Source organism: Microcaecilia unicolor, chromosome 2 (assembly GCF_901765095.1).
Source record: "Microcaecilia unicolor chromosome 2, aMicUni1.1, whole genome shotgun sequence".
Lineage (NCBI taxonomy): Eukaryota > Metazoa > Chordata > Amphibia > Gymnophiona > Siphonopidae > Microcaecilia > Microcaecilia unicolor.
This window is the reverse complement of record NC_044032.1, coordinates 506571001-506589462: the sequence shown is the minus strand read 5'-3', so window position 1 is coordinate 506589462 and position 18462 is coordinate 506571001.

Below are 18462 nucleotides of genomic sequence, written 5' to 3'. Positions count from 1 at the left end.
GAAAATAAAAAGTTGTGAAACATCATTTTTGTGGTGGGAGGGGGTTAGTGACCACTGGGGGAGTCAGGGGAGGTCATCCACAATTCCCTCTGGGGGTAATCTGGTCATTTAGGGCACTTTTTGGGGCCTTATTCGTGAAAAAACAGGGTCCAGGAAAAGTGCCCTAAATTCTAGCTACAAACGCATACTCTTTTTCCATTATCGGCGAAAGGCGTCCATCTCTGTTCGGGTGATAACCATGCTCCAGTCCCACCTTCACCACGCCTCCGACATGCCCCCGTCAACTTTGTACGCGATGGAGTGCAATTGAAAACGTCCAAGTTCGGCTTTCGATTATACCGCGTTATTTGTTTTTGTGAGATAAACGTCCATCTCCCGATTTAGGTCGGAACCTGGGCGTTTTTCTCGTTCGATTATAAGCAGGATGGACTTCCAAAACTCAAGGGAGCAGTACAATATAGGGGGTGAAGTATTTCTGTGAGCAAAAGAACAGGACTTAGGGAGATGATGTCTTATGACTTTACGGTGGTGTCACGGTTGTGCCCATGTTTTGTGCTCTCCTTCTTCTCGCCACCTGGTGGCCAGACCTGGTGGCTGCAATGGACTGTCTGGTTACTGTCACCCATTCCAGATTTCAGTGCGGTCCGGTCCGGATCTTCCAGACTGCCAGACTTGCTCTTTTGTTTGAACCTGCACAGCACCCGTAGCTGCCTGGTGATTGCTGCAGTGAGCCTCAGCTGCTGCTGGGCTTATTAGCCATTTGGAAACTCTCTGCTTTGCCTTTGCATCGCCTAAGGCCCTGAGGTTTGTCGGTGTGCTGTGTGCACGTCTGCCTGATCTGTTTTTACTGTATTGACTCTTGTTTGATTTCTAGTTAGTCTGTGTGTAGTTTAGTTTAGGGCTATTGTTTGTTTCTTAGTCTTGTTCCTGGTTTGCAGTTCTTTGTGTAGTTCTTAGGTTATCTGTGTTGTCTGTCTTCAGTGGCTGCTTGCAGCTTCTAGTTCTGTCTCTTGTCTGTCCGTGTTTGTTTCCTGTTTTAGTGGCTGCTTGCAGCTTTCAGTCTCTGTCCCCTAGCTTGTCCACTCCCTGCCTTGTGTTGTATTGCCTGTCTGTGAGTCCTAGCCCAGTTTCCTGCCTTTTTGCCCATGTTCATTCCTTTCCCCTCTGACCCTCAGTCCCTGTGCTGCCTAGCTGATACCCAGTCCCGGCCCTGTCCAGTATGTCCTGCCGACCACCTGCACCCAGGGGCTCAACTCCTGGGGAAGGGCGGCTATGTGCAGGTGAAGTCTAGCCGTTTCTGTCAGAGTTCTGTCTTAGTCCTGTGTGGGGTGGCTTTGCCTGCCGCTGCCGCTCCTCGGCAGTGGTCCAAGGGCTCACAAACCTAGTTGCTGCTTGGATTACGTGACAGGTGGCTAAACAGGTAGAAAAATGATTGTAAAAGTCAAAAGATCCATGGATGCACAGGGAGAGGAATGGCCATCAGGAAAAAGGAGGTGATAATACCTCTTTATAAATCTCTGGAGAGACCTCATTTAGAGTATTGTGGACAATTTTAAAGATCACACATTCATAGATATAAACATGATGGTGTTGTTCAGAGGGCAACTATTAAAATGGTCAGTGGTCATCATAAATTGCATAAGGACAGACGTACTTTGGAAGGAAGGTGGGAAAGGAGAGATATGAGATATTTAAATAACTTTATGTATAAATGCACAGGAGGCATGCCTCTTTCAATTGAAAGGAAGATCTGGAAGAAGGGGCATAGGATGAAGGTGAAAGAGGACAGATTTAGGAGTAATCTAGGGAAATACTTCTGTATGGAAAGGTTTCTGGATACCTGGAAGAGTCTCCCAGTGGAGGTGGTGGAAAAGAGTACTATGTCTGAAGGAGAGGATCTCTAAGGGACAGGAATGGATAGCAGAGATTAGTAATTGATATGAATGGGCAGACTGATAGTTCTTATGGCTTTATCTGCCATCATTGTTTATGTACCTATGTATACAGCCAAGCAATTAATTCTATGATTTCTGTAAATGATTAATGAATAACACTTGCCCCATTTTAAATAGATGCACCTCAACCCTGCCATACAGGTCCACATACTCTGGGTCATCCCACGCATTCCTAATTTGTTTATCACCTCTTGAATCCATCAACCTTCCAATCTGCCTGTTTAACAGCAAACAAGGCATAATCCCTTCTAACATTCTTAAACCTTTCAACACACTTTTTTGCAATTTTGATCCTCTGCTTATATGTTCCCTTAGCCAAAATATTGCCCTCAAGGTTTACTGCAATCACCACTGGCTGCTGTCTCACTGCCTTTTGATGCTATGAGCAAGGCATAACTGACACCAACGTATGATCTGATCCAAATACCTTGGGATCTCCAAGCTCTGCCAGCAGAAGAAGTCTTCCTCCAGAGCTGTTCTTCACTCTGCCACATTGCCTGCCCTGCAGCAGCTTTTCCCTTCATGTTGCGCATGCTCGGTTTTGATGAAACCGAGCATGTGCGACGTGAGGGAAAAAGCAGCTGCAGAGGTAGGGTAGGCAATGCAGAAGAGTGAACAACGCTGTAGGAAGGCTTCTTCTGCTGGCAGGGCTTGGGGATCCCTGCCAGTCAAGGTATTTGGAGTTGTGGGGGGGGGGGGGGTGGCAGCGGTGATCCTGGGGAGGCAGCAGCAGCAGCAATAGCAATGGCAGTCCTGTCCCAGGCCCGGCTCAGTTTCTCGGCGGCCCTGACCTGCCCAGCAAAGATAGTACAGCGAGCGAGTACAGGCCTCATTGTACTCCTCTCTTGTGGAAGGGCAGTTGCCAAAAATACTAAAAAGAACTGTGGTGCGCCTTCTACTGAAAAAGAGCTCCCTTGACCAGGACAAGCTTGAAAACTACTGACCAGTCTCTTAACATTCCTTTTCTGGCAAAACTTATAGAACAGATGGTCTGCATTCAACTCAATTGGTTAAATGAAAATAATTGGCTAGACCCATATCAATCTAGCTTTAGTTATGTGTACAGAACAGACACAGTTCTTGTGTCCCTTCTTGATGATCTGCACAGAAGCAGTGACAGGGGATCTGCCTATATACTAGTGTTGCTGGATTTCTCAGCAGCCTTCAGAACTGTGGATCCTAATATCATGCTTACAAGGCTGGCAGAAACAAATATCAGTGGCATCATATTTATGTGGTTCAAGTCCTATTTGTCAGACAGACAGCAATAAGTTCTCTTCAACAACAGCATGTTATTACCTTGGGCACTGAACTGTGGGGTGCCATAGGGATTCATACTGTCTCCCATTTTATTTAATATCTATCTCAAGTCTCTGGCTGGTCTCCTTTGGTCAATTGGTACAAAATTCTATATCTATGTTGATGATGTAAAACTATTCATGCCCATTGAACAAGATCTACCCACAGCTTTGTCTAACTGCAACTCAGGAATGGGCAAAAAAAAAAAACTCTGCCTGAACACAAGCAAAACAGAGATTCTCTGGGTACCTAACACAAGTGTACAAGTACCTGACTTCAAAACACCTTTTGAGAAGTATGAACTGCCCCTAAAATCACAGGTCAGGAATCTTGGGATACTGCTGGACTCATCATCCATTTTGATCCCGCAAATTCAAAGAAACTGTAAAAATTGCCCCTGTCATCCGCAGCAACTACGAAACCTCTTTCCATATATTGAAAAGACAAGTCTGACTGCAGTGGCCAATGCCATAATAACATAATAACATAACATAAACCCACCTTTTCACTGCTGCTTTTGGCTCCTGGCTACTACTCAATTGCCCTCCCCTTGTCCCTTCCTTCCTTCTCACCCTTTACTCTTCATCACCTATTACTTCATTACCCATTACTTTTCATCACCCGTATTTGTCTGTCTGTAATATTTAGATTGTAAGCTCTTTGAGCAGGGACTGTCTCTTTGTGTTGGGTGTTCAGCGCTGTGTGCGTCTGGTAGCGCTATACAAATGCTAATAATAGTAATAATAACTAGACTACTGTAATGCCCTGTACACTGGTCAGACAAAAAAGAGCTTGCATCAGCTCCAGCTAATTCAGAATGCTGCAGCCCGACTGAGAAGGCTGCAAATGGCATGACCACATCACACCCTTCCTGCAAAAACTACACTGACTACCAGTACCGTACAGGGCTAATTTTAAAACTCTGTGCTTCATTTTCAAGGTTCTCAGACAAAATGGGCCAGAGTACTTAAAGAATGAGGTGCTCTTTTTTAAAGCCGCGGGAGGGCTAATGCACGGGTAGTGCATGTCAAATCGGCAGGCACTATTGCCACGCTCCAAATTCCACAGTAGAAAATATTTTTCTATTTTCTACCACAGGGGCATTCCTGGTGGTAATTGGCAGCATGGCCACACTGGTGTATGCTGCATGGTTACCATGTGGGAAGCATGTGAGCCCTTACTGATAAAATATTCAGAAAAGCAAAGATACAAATAGAAGGAAAAATACCCAATAGGGCAAAATTGGGGAACAAGACATTTTTTAGATATGAGAAAAGAGGAAGTGCAAAAGTGGTATTGTGAGGCTCAAGGATAAAGGGGAACAATATGTAGAAACAGGTAGTAAGGACAAAGAATGGGACCTAAAGTGACTGATGGGTTTAGAAACTGATTAATTGGAAGGTGACAGAGGGTGGTGGTAAATGCAATTCACACTGAGGAAAAGAATATTACCAGAGGTGTGCTGCAGGGATTGGACTTTAGACCTGCCTATTAAATATCTTTGTGGGTGATACTTTGGAAGGGCTCTCTGGTAAGGTTTGCCTTTTTGCAGATGATGCCAACTCTGTATTAGGGTAGACGCCCCTGATGGTGTGGCTAGCATGAACAGTGATCTAATGAAGCTTGAAGAATGGTCCAGAAATTGGAAACTAATGGTGTGATGTGGGATACAAATGCAACAAATAAATAAATAAAACATTTTAGAAAGCAAAAACTCAAGGAAGTAGTACAATGTAGAGGGTGAAGTACTTCTATGCATGAAAGAAGAGTGGGACTTGGGGGGGGGGGGGGGGGGTGATTGTACCTGACGATGAAGTGACCAAGAAGGTAGGAAAGGTGACAGCCAAAGCCAGAAGAGTGCTCGGGTACATAGAGAGAGAAATGGCCAGCAGGAAAAAGTATGTAATAGTGCCTCTGTACGAGTCTCTGGTGAGGCCCCATTTGGATTACTATGAACAATTCTGGAGTCTGCATCTTCATAAAGATATAAACAGGATGGAGTCAGTCCAGAAGGTGGCTATTAAAATTGTCAGTGATCTCCTTTATAAAGTGTATGGGGAAAGACTTACAGACCTCAATCCCCCGGATTCTATATATGGCGACTAAAGTTGCATGTGCAAGGCAGCACACAAAAGCTGATTTGCGCACATAACTTAATTGATTAATGAGCCAGTGCCAATAATTAGCTGCTAACAACCAACTATTGGTATTAATTGGGAGTTATGTACACATCACATTATGTAACACTGTGCATGGAACTCCTATAGCATGTAATTTCAAGGGAGCATGGACAGAGGTGTTTCAAGATTTTACGTGCAATGTTACAGAATAGACTCGATCTGCACCCAACTTAGGTGCCAGCACTTATGCCTGCTGTCACATAAAGGTGTCCTTTTACTAAAGTGTGCTAACAGATTTAGTGTGCACTAACAATGATGGGCGTCTTATCATTTAGAGTGTGCTAAATCCATTAATGTGCCTTAGTAAAAGGACCCCAAAGTTAGGCATTGTTTATGCGCTTAGCACTATTCTATAAAAGACATGGATCCTTTATAGAACAGTACATAGTGCTTAAAATTTTCAGCACCATTTATAGAATCTAGCCCATCTTAGAAGAAAAATGACAGAGAGGAGATATCATAGAGACGTTTAAATATCTCCATTAAAGGAAGCTTACTACTAATTATTTCTATAGCACTACTAGAGTACACGGTGCTGTACACATTATATGCAGGTACTGTCTCTATCCCCTAGAGGACTCACAATCTAAGTTTGTGTACCTGGGGCAATGGGTTAAGTGACATGCCCAATGTCACAAGGAGCTGTGGTGGGAATTGAACCCAAGTTGTCAGGATCAAAGACCACTGCACTAACCATTAAGCTACTCCTCCATTTTGGAATGTGAGGGCATAAATTGAGTTAAAAGGGGGCAGACTCAGGAGTAATCTAACAAAATATTTCTTCACAGAAAGAGTGGTGGATATATGGAATAACCTGGTGAAGGTAGTGGAGACAAAGACAGTATCTGAATTCAAGAAAGTGTGAGACAAGCACATGGAATTTATTGGGGAATGAAGAGATAGTAGATGGTATAAATGGATACACAGGGTAAGCTATAGGGCATTTATCAGCTGTCATTTTCTATATTTATGTGGTTTTATACAGATATGACTTTTTCATCAGTTACAGAAATAGCCCTAAAATTAGCCCAATGGAGTAAAAAAAATGCAGGATGCTTAGTTGATTACAGTCTAGCAGTGGAGGTGTATAAAATCATATGTGTTTAATCCCTATAAAATCAAAATGGGCATCATGAAAGCTTAAAACATGTAGCTTGAAAAGCATTAAAACAGAGATGGAAACACTTCTCTGTCTCATAATTTAATGCATACAAATTGATTGGTCCCCAGTATTAAAGGTGTTATTAAGAAACACTTTGATTTTCCCTTGTAGCACTTTGCATGAAATTGCATCAGGGGTATGCACAGAATGATGAAGGTTTTATGAAAGTAGTTAACTGTAATTATATCGTCTTCAGCAAATACTTATTTCAGATAAAAGGACAAAAATGAAAGAGCATTTTTATCGCTCTGCTTAAGGATACACTTTGCTTATAATTTTATCCAGAAGGGTGCCATTATTTATGTGCTAGGTAATGATCAGTAGGCAAATTAATGTCAATGCACAGCACATGTAATACTTGTTCTGTTCAAGTTTGTAACTCATGAGCTCAGTACCTTGAAGAAAAGAACACCGTGGACCAGTATTTCTGTAGCTTTATTGTAAGAAGCTCTACCTAAATTTTGTCATACTAAAATCAAACTAAGAAACCATTAGAAAGAATGAACAAAGGAAATCATTTCGCTCTTCTCAACGTGGAAACAGTCACCCAGGCGATTAATAGGTTCTCTAACTCCCACTGTAAATTGGATACCTGCCCCAGCTACCTAGCAAAATCTGCCCCCCCCCCCCCACCACTTCATGGCTGACCTTACATCCCACTTAAACTACATGCTTCAACAAGGTCTCTTCCCTAAGGAAAATGGCAACATCCTACTCACCCCAATACCAAATGATCCAAAGAAAAAATCAAACAAAATCACTAACTACCACCCAGTAGCATCAATCCCACTGGTGGTCAAACTGATGGAAAGCATGGTAACCAAACAACTTACTGATTATATAAACAAATTCACAATATTACATGAATCACAATCAGGATTTTGCCCCCACCATAGCACTGAAACAGTACTAATTACCCTCCTAGCCAAATTCAAGCAGGAAATAGCAACAGGCAAAAGCATACTTCTCCTCCAATTCAACATGTCCAGTGCGTTCAACATAGTAAGCCATAAAATACTACTAAGACTCCTAGATTACTTCGAGATTGGTGGACACACACTTAGTTGGATCAAGGATTTCCTAACCACTAGAACATATCAAGTGAAATCAAGCTCAAACATATCACCACCGTGGAAAGCAGAATGTGAAGTACTTCAAGGATCACCACTATCACCGATCCTTTTCAACCTAATGATGACCCCACTAGCCAAATCCTTATCCAACCAAGGCCTTAACCCTTTCATCTATGCAGACGATATCACAATATACATTCCTTACAAACGTGATCTGACAGAAATCACCAACTAAATCAAGCTCAGCTTGAATATCATGGACTCATGGGCAAACGCATTTCAACTAAAACTCAACACAGAAAAACCACACTGTCTCATCTTCTCATCCTAATACAATACAAACAACCCCACAAACATAAACACTCCAGATTATACACTCCCTGAAAATTCTCGGCGTTACATTCAACCATAACCTCACACTAGAGAACCAAGTGAAATGTACAACAAAGAAAATGTTCCACTCTATGTGGAAACTCAAACACGTGAAACCATTCTTCCTGAGGGAAACATTTCACAACTTGAGACAATCAATGGTACTAAGCCATGTAGACTACTGCAACGGAATTTATGCGGGATGCAAAGAACAAATTATAAAGAAACTTCAGACCGCTCAAACACGGCAGCCAGGCTTATATTTGGGAAAAACGGGATTTGAAAGCGCCAGACCCCTCCAAGAAAAACTGTACTGGCTCCCAATCAAAGAATGTATTGCTTTCAAAATCTGCACCTTGGTTCATAAAATTATCTACGGCGAAGCCCCGTGATACATGACAGATCTCATAGACATACCAACCAGAAACACAACAGGATCAGCAAGAACATACCTAAATCTCCACTACCCAAGCTGCAAAGGGACTCAAATACAAATCAACCTATGCATCCAGCATTTCCTACATAAGCACACAACTATGGAACACATTACCAAAAGCCGTGAAAACAACTTATGATCACCTAAACTTCCGGAAATCATTAAAAATTAACCTGTTCAAAAAGGCATACCCTACCGGCCCAACTTAAATACCTGTACCCTGCAACACAACGAAACCAAAGCTAGTAATAGACATATAATAATTCTTCCTCTCTACAATTACCTAATGTGTCTGTACACACGAACCTTATTCTACCACAACATTATTATATTTGTTCATATTGGAATTGGCGAACGCCTTTACGGTACTATGTAAGCCACATTGACAGGCTCATTTTCAAAGCACTTAGCCTCCCAAAGTTCCATATAAACCTATGGAACTTAGCCTCCCAAAGTGCTTTGAAAATATGCCTCAAAGTCTACAAATAGGAGGGAAAATGTGGGATACAAATGTAACAAATAAATAAATAAAAATAAATTTATACCTGACCATGACAAATTTTCTTTATCCTTTCCAGTTCTTACCTTTCCAGGAGTTCTAAAGTTCATACCTGCAATCAGTGAGTTAAAAATTTATTTTAACTACATAATCTACTTCTATAACTCTGAATCTTTTAGATTCCTTAAAACTAAAGGAAACCTATGCACTGTCTCCAAGAATTTCACATAGAAGTGGTAAGCGCAGCCATTTGTTTCTCTATTTGATGGAAGGCTTTGATCTCACAGGCCTGGTCTGAATTTACAACTTTATAAAGGTCTTTTCTTCCAGCTATTAAAGCCTAAACCCTGCATTGCCAACTAGGAAGACTACTGATCTACAGGGTGTACTCCAAAGAGTGAATTGCAGCGCCACCAAGTGAAATTTTACCTAATTAGCTTCTGACACAAAAATGTGTTGTGCAAGCATCCCAGTGGTGTGTGGGAGAGGAAACCATAACCCCAACAAACCAAAGAGAAGGCAAAAGTGCAAGAGGTCAAATACTTACATAACAGTACTTAAAAGATCACCTCATTGTCACACCAAAGCTACCCGCAGCACCCCCCAGACCACCCTTGGGAACTATAGGACTGGTGAATGCCAGATCAGCTGCAAAGAAATCCTCGGTGATCCATGATGCCATAAATGAACAGCATCTTGATATCCTAGGAATAAGTGAAACCTGGCTAGATGAAAGTGGGGGGTTACCTCTGGCTAAACTATGCCCAATAGGTTTCAACATCGAACGTCAACCAAGACCTGGAAGACAGGGTAGAGGGGTAGCAGTCTAGATTTGGGACACAATCAAACTGCGCAGAATATCCATCCCCCAGCTACCTGGATCAGAATCTCTTTTAATCCAACTTGAAGGGGAGAAACCAATCTAGCTGCTCATGGCTTACAGAGCACCTTGCAACAACACATTATCTGTGCAAGAACTACTAGACCTGATTACTCAAGTAACCCTGAATTGCCCTAGGCTGGTGATCATGGGAGACTTCAATCTACACATCAAAACCCCAGATACCACCACAGCTGCCTTTCTGGACACGATGACAGCACTAGGATTTACACAGGTGATCAATTCTCCAACCCACGAAAAGGGTCACATACTAGACCTGGTATTCTACAAAGGGGTGGATATCCCAGAATTCTGGGATAACAGTATTACAGTATTAAAATAACACCCCTATCATGGTCAGACCATTTTCTAATTAAATTCTCCCTAAGTGACCACCTGAAACAAATGGCACCTCCCAGAGTTTGGAAGGAGATCAGAGACAAAAAAAAGCTGACCGCTGATAATTTCCTAGAGGCCTTGGACTATCCGCATGTAGATGAAAAGACAACACTGTCAGAACAAGTTGACATCTGGAATACACACTTAGCCAAGACCTTAGAGTAAACAGCACCACTAAAAAAGGTCTTATGCCCCACTCACAAACGCTCACCTTGGTCTTCTCCAGAACTTCGGATCCTTAAACGCAAAGGACGAAAACTGGAAAGGAGATGGCACAAATCTCACCTGGATAAAGACAGGCTAAACGGCAGGAAGCACATGGCATAGTACCGCCAAGCCTTAACAAAAACCAAAAAACAGTATTTCTCTCAATGCATGGCACAGGCTACCAATTCAACCAAGCAGCTGTTCAGTATAGTGTGATAAAGTCACATCCAGGCTAGTTAAAGCTGAGTTCCAGAATGCTCGCCAAGAATGGCAAAAAGAGCAGGAGGCCCTAAGGGAAAGTATAAGGGAACAGCAAGCCTTGATACTACTCCAGAAGCAAAGGAAACATAAGCTTGTCACCTCTGTAAAGGCAGAATTAGAAGAAGCCAAGCAGGAGGTGAGGCAGAAGGAAGTGGAGTTGGCCAAGAGGCAGGAAACTGTTAAGGAGATGGGTAGCTAAGCTGCAGTCCACACATGAGCAAGGGATAAGGGACCTCACAGACAAGTTGCAACAAGACCAGGAGCAGAGGATAGACCTAGTTAAAGCTGAGTTCCAGAATGCTCGCCAAGAATGGCAAAAAGAGCAGGGGGCCCTAAGGGAAAGTATAAGGGAACAGCAAGCCTTGATACTACTCCAGAAGCAAAGGGAAAATAAGCTTGAGGGAAAGAAGGATCCAGGAGGGGTTAAAGTAAGTAAACTCCTATTCCTGAGTAAGGATCAGGATAGGGAGAGTCAGAAGGGCACTTTTAAAACCCCAGAAAGAGGTAGTGTAAAGGTTAAGGAATTTGAGAAACCCCGGAAGGGCAAGCAGAAAAGGGAAGAGGCTGCCCAATGGAGGGAAAGGCTCAGGCCTCAGAAGAAAGGGTTGATCCTAGGGCCCAGACACCGCACGTTAGAGTCAGGTGAGGAAAGAGCTCCTAGGCAGGGGACTCCAGCTCAGGGAGGGTGCCAGGAGTATGCTAGATCACCCAGTGGCTGGGGGGAGCCTTGTTCCAAGAGTGGTTATCCTATACCAAAAGGGACGGATAGGAAACACTTAAAAGTCCCAGGGAATAGGAGACTTAGGACCCTATACACAACCCACAAATACCAATCAGGGCCTAGTAGGCAAAGAAGTACAGCCCAGGGTTGTAGCCATGAGAGGGGTAGGACTAGGAGTTCCCCTGAGGTGATAAGGGGATTAGGCCTGAGGAAAGTATGCCAGAAGCCCATAGTGGTAAAGGGGGTGTACCCATGGGTCAGGAAAGTGGATGAAGAAATTAGACGCCGAGGCCTAGGGAGGCGTAAAAAGAAAGGACGAAGGGTTCTGCCTGGAATTGCGAATCCCTGGGAAGGTCCCAAAGGGACTCGCAATTTCTTAAGTGGGGGGGGGGGGGGGGGGGGGGGGGGGTATGTGATGTGATCCAGGATAGTTGGGTTAAGGCAGTTTCAGTCTGAACTACAAGTCCCAGAAGGCATTGCAGGCAAGGAGCCAGGGGGTGAGATGGAAAACCCGGACTGGACTCCTAGCTGCAATAAGGGAGGATATAGGTGTAAGCTAACAGGAGGTGTAGATTGGCTGCCACTAGGGGGAAGGAGAGATAGGAAACCCTGTGTGCAGGAGCTCCTCATTAGTCTAATGCTTAACTCAGCTGGCATGGGTGTGTAAAGGAGCTAATGAAAGGAGAATGATTGGTTGTGAAGGCAGAAGCCAGGGATTTGATTAGGCAGGTGGGAAGGAGTCTGAGCAGTTCAGTTCAGGGAGAGCAGCAAGGAAGGCGAGAAGCAGTTGCAGGCTGAAAACCCTTGGGCAGGGAGGTCCCTAAAGTACTGAAGTCTTGGAAGTATTTGCAGGCTGAAAATCCTTGGGTAAGAAGAAGTCCCTAAAGTATTGACCTTACTAGTGAAGCTGTTGCAGGGGGAATCCCTTGGGTGTGAGAAGTCCCTAAAATATGGAGCTCATTATGAGGGTGAAGAGAATAGAAGTATAACTGCTGCTTTGTGATTTAACTATGATGATGAATTGAATGGACTGCTGCTGTTTGGAATTGAACTAATGTTTATGGTGCACTGGATAAAGAGCCTAGACTGAAGCCGACTGTAGCCTATATTGAATCCTGACATGTGCTAAGAACCTTCTGCTTAAAGGGGACTACTGGCCACACACTTTCAGGTGGCTTATAGGTGCTTAGGATTGAAGGTGAATGCTGCTGTTGGAACTGTGTACTAGAAACCTGCATGGAATAAAAGTCCTTAAGATTGAAGTTACTGGTGGACATCTATTTCTTCATTGTACCGGGAGCCTGGAGGAGATTGTTCTATCCTTGGCTGCACAAGAGAGGTACCTGGTTACAATAGTAAACAGCCTACTGCAACCCCCACACAACAGAACCAGCTTGCCCAGTCTAAACTGAACTGCAATGATTTTGCTGCATACTTTGCCAACAAAATAAAAAGTCTCCACCAGGATTTACAGACAATCCCACCCAGTGCCCAACCAGTCAACCAGGGGTGCACAAACTCGCCCCCTCCAAACAGAGACAGATGGAACACTTTTAACCTAATGACAGAGGAGAACCTTGACAAAATCCTAAGAGACCTTCGACCAACTACCTGCCCCCTTGATCCCTGCCCATCAAAGATAGTGCAGCAGGTAAGTATGGGCCTTATAGAAGGCACCACAAAAATTGTGAACACCTCTCTTTATAATTGGCAACTAGCAACAACATTAAAAAGGGCAGTGGTTCGCCTTCTGCTGAAGAAAAACAACCTTGACCAGGACAAACTTGAAAGTTATAGGCCAGTATCCAACATACCGTTTCTAGGGAAACTTATAGAACAAACAGTCTGTGTTCAACTTAATGAATGGCTAGAAAAGAGTAACTGGCTAGATCCATGTCAATCTGGATTCAGACCCGGTTATGGAACAGAAATGGTCCTCGTATCCCTGCTAGATGATCTTCACAGAAACCGAGACAAGGGATTTGCCTTGATGTTAGTACTGCTAGATTTCTCAGCAGCTTTTGACACTGTGGATCGTGATATCTTGCTAGCAAGACTGACAGAAACAGGTATCAGTGGAACAGTACTTGCCTGGTTCAGATCCTATCTATCAGACAGGCAACAATCCATAATGTTTGGCAACAATTCATCACCACCATGGACACTGATCTGCGGGGTACCACAAGGATTGATACTGTCACCTATTCTGTTCAATATCTACCTCAAGCCACTAGCTGAGCTGATTTGGTCAATGGGCACTCAGTTCTGCATCTATGTGGATGATGTGCAGCTACTCATACCAATTGAATCTGACTTACCTACAGCCTTGAATAAACTGATTACCTGTCTAATATAAATTCAAGAATGGGCTAAACTCAACAAACTTTGCCTGAACCCAAGTAAAACCAAGCTTCTCTGGGTCCCTAACACAAGTGGATACATACCTGACATGTATGAACTCCCCCTCAAATCACAAGTTAGGAACCTTAGTGTAACCCGGCCCCTCTCCTGAGTCAATTCACAAACCTCAATAAGGTTCTAAAATCCCTTCCTTTTATAGTCAGAGCCGAGTACCGTTAATACCTGACTCCGGAGAAAGGGAAGGATACAAAAAAAACTCAATAAAAATTTAATATATGAATTTTTATTTAAGACAATAAATAATCCTTCCAATTAGTCCCCTATGCATACCCCAAACATCCTTTTCTGGAATATCTCTCTATATAAAACGCACCTCCAACGTTCTAATGAAGCCTCTGTTAGCCAACATTCTAAGTGAAGGGGGTGAGATCCCATTGTGTCTGCCCCGCCCACGCGTCAAACGTGATGACGTCGAGGGCGGAGCAATGACACTCAACCAATTGCATCGCTCGGCAGCGAAGCGTCAGGGAAGGAGGCGGCGCTCTCGACGTCTAGCCTTCCCTTCGCTGTGTTCCGCCTTCTTCTGACGTCAAGGATGACGTCAAAAGAAGGCGGAACACAGCGAAGGGACGGCTACACGTCGGGAGCGCCGCCTACTTCCCTGACGCTTCGCTGCCGGAACCGCCACGGAGGTACATTTTAAAAGAAGAAAAACAAAAAAAACGGATGCGAAGGGGGGGGGGCATGGATGCGAAGGGGGGGAACATGGATGCGAAGGGGGGGGCCATGGATGCGAAGAGGGGGGGAACATGGATGCGAAGGGGGGGGCATGGATGCGAGGGGGGGCATGGAAGGGAGAGAGGGGACTTGCTGGAAAAGGATGAATGGAGGCGGCAGGGGACACAGGAGCATGGATGGCCATGGATTGGGAGGGCAGGGCTCAGGGAGAGAGGGAAATTGCTGGAAAAGGATGAATGGAGGGGGCAGGGGACAGAGGAGCATGGATGGCCATGGATTGGAAGGGCAGGGCTCAGGGAGAGAGGGGAATTGCTGCAAAGGGATGAATGGAGGGGGCAGGGGACAGAGGAGCATGGATGGCCATGGATTGGGAGGGCAGGACTCAGGGACACAGGGAAATTGCTGGATAGGGATGAATACAGGGCACAGATGGGCATGGATGGATATGAATTGCAGGACAGGCCTCAGGCAGAGAGGGGAAATGCTGGATAGGGAAAAAAGGAGGAGCCAGGTGACAGAGGACCATGGATGGGCATGGATTGGAAGGGCAGGACTCAGGGAGAGGGGAATTGCTGGATAGGGATGAATGGAGGGGACAGATGGGCATGGATGGATATGGATTGCAGGGCAGGCCTCAGGCAGAGAGGGGAAATGCTGGATAGGGAAAAATGGAGGGGCCAGGTGACAGAGGAGCATGGATGGGCATGGATTGGAAGGGCAGGACTCAGGGACAGGGGAATTGCTGGATAGGGATGAATGGAGGGGACAGATGGGCATGGATGGATATGGATTGCAGGGCAGGCCTCAGGCACAGAGGGGAAATGCTGGATAGGGAAAAATGGAGGGGCCAGGTGACAGAGGAGCATGGATGGCCATGGATTGGAAGGGCAGGACTCAGGGACAGGGGAATTGCTGGATAGGGATGAATGGAGGGGACAGATGGACATGGATGGATATGGATTGCAGGGCAGGCCTCAGGCACAGAGGGGAAATGCTGGATAGGGATGAATGGAGGTAGGGTTACCATACGTCCGGATTTCCCCGGACATGTCCTCTTTTTGAGGGCATGTCCGGGGCGTCCGGCGGATTTTGCCCCCGCCCACGTTTGTCCGGATTTCTGGACAAACGTGGGCGCGGGTGCGGGCAGGCGCGTGCGTGCGGTGGGCGTGTGGGCGGGCGATCGGCACGTGGTCTCCCGTCCCCTCCCCTCCCCTTCCTTACCATGTTCCCTGGTGGTCTAGTGACGTCTTCGGGGCAGGAAAGAGCCCCCTCTTTCCTGCCCGGAGCGCTGCCTCCCCTGTCTATCATCCTTCTCGGTCTGGCTGGGGATTCAAAATGGCCGCCGAGAGTTGAACTCTCGCGAGGCCGCTTCAACTCTCGGTGGCCATTTTGAATCCCCAGCCATACCGAGGAGGATGCAGCAGGCAAGGGCAGGCAGCGCTCCGGGCAGGAAAGAGGGGGCTCTTTCCTGCCCCGAAGAGAAGACGCTACTAGACCACCAGGGCTAGACAGTAAGTGAGGGGGGGGTATGTGATGGGGGGGGAGGGGACTATGTGACGGGGGGGGGGGAATAGGGGCGGAACCCGGACCTGAAGGGGGCGTGGCAGGGGCGGGGCATGAGGCGGGGCGGGGTAGGGGGGCGTGACATGTGTCCTCTTTTTCAGAGGACACAAAATGGTAACCCTAAATGGAGGGGGCAGGTTACAGAGTAACATGGATGGCCATGGATTGGGAGGGCACGGGTCACACTCTCTCTCTCATATACAATGTCTTTCTGACTCTCTCTCGCCCACACACACACACTCTCACTCACACTGTCTCTCACATACACACTTGCACACACTCTCATTCTCACACATACACTCTCTCACAAACACACTGACACCCAGACTCACTCTCTCACACAATCACACTTTCACTCTGACTCTCAAACAGTCACTCTCACATACACTCTCCCAAACATACACACTCCGAGGAAAACCTTGCTAGCGCCCGTTTCATTTGTGTCAGAAACGGGCCTTTTTTACTAGTTAAATTATAAAACATTACAGTGAAATGCAAACTTTCTTCACAGGACTGCAGGTAAGTATTCTTTTATTTATTTATTTGGGTCACCCATTTAGCTCAGTCCTTGGCTTCCAGTTGAAATTCTCTTTCTTGCGTGGGGGCCCAGTGTCTCTGCAGCTGTACAGATGCTTCACCTCTTCACTCCTCTCCTCTCTCCAAACAGAGAGTACGATAAGAAGATGTGCTGACCTCAGATGGAACCAGGAATCCGCACCTACTATCCTAATCTTTAAAAATCAATAAAAGAAACCCTAAACCCTATCTAGTACAGAATATTAAATAACCTTTTTCTTAGAATGTTTAAGTCACTTCCCTAACTAGCTTTTTCATTAAAATAAACATATAATTATTTAACCCTATTCTAAACCCTCCCACAAAGAATATTCCTCAGCATTTTAAAGTGTCTCAGTAGAATAATATATTCACTGCCAAACCTACTGAGACTACTACACACTTCAGAAAACTTTAAGTTCTTATTTCAGAACTTCACAGCTGTTGTGTATCCACCATAAACGTTTAAACAATATAATTACTTTTTCTCTCTTTAAAGTAATTTAATTTAACATATGCAGGTTTTTTCCCCCTCATATATCTCTCACAAAGCCCTTTTTAAAATCACGGTAATAAAAGTGCACTAGTGCTGTCACCTTAGACACGTGCACCTAGTGGGACAGATTATTAAATAACCAAACCCTCTCAGGTTATCAAACCTGTGCTGTTTGTCTGAATTATTAACTTATTTTGAAGTTAATGCTTTCACTTAAACACTCAGCTTCAGTCACCACTCCAAAGGCACAAAACCACGCGGGGCTTTTAAAACTTAATCATTAATTAATTCAAAACACACTCTTATCACATAAACAGCTCTCAAAATCCATTTAATCAGCTTCTAAACATTTTTTTTTTTACCCCAGCTGACCAGAGACCGTCACTACAGGTCTTGTCAGCTTTACAACTTACCTCCCAACTGCCTAATAGTAACATTTGGAACTCTGTCTATGTCATACACAGCACAAGCCTCTGCACTGCTCACTGTCTCCACACCAGATCCAGGAGCCAGGTAATCTTTTAAACTTTAACCCATAGGGTTACATTAGAATACAGCTAGATTCAACACTTACTCTGATTCCCCAAATCAAAGCAACCTTCAAGAGCTGCTTCTACTATTTGTGACAGCTATGCTGCCTCTCTCCTTACATCGAGAAGGTAAATCTTATCCCAGTTGTACATGCCATGGTAACATCAAGACTGGATTACTGCAATGCACTATACAATGGTCTGACTACAAAGGGCCTGCACCAGCTCCAGTTGATTCAGAATGCAGCAACAAGACTCATAGGTTGCAAGCGACGTGACCACATCACACCATTTTTGCAAAAACTTCATTGGCTACCAGTATAACACAGGGCTAAATTTAAAACTCTATGTCTGATCTTCAAGGCCCTGAAAGGAAATGGCCCTGAGTATGTAAAGAATAGGATGATCCTCCACACACCGCCAAGGGTACTAAGGTCCTCCCAAGGACTTTCACTAACTACACCCTCTCCAAAAGACATAACACGATGTGATACCTGCAAGTGAGCCTTCTGTGGAGTAGCCCCCACACTCTGGAATGCATTGCCTGAAAGGCTCCGCTTAACACAAGACTATATCTACTTCAGGAAGCAGGTGAAAGCTTGGCTCTTCAACCAAGCCTTTAATGGAAGAAGTAACTAACTTGTTTGTCTCACTCACACACATAAGGAGTGACTCGGGCTGCACATAATGCAGCGGGACATGTTTATCCACTCCTCCATGTGCAACTTTCTTCAAATCAGTCACCTTACTTTCTAATTCTTCCTACTTTCTTGCC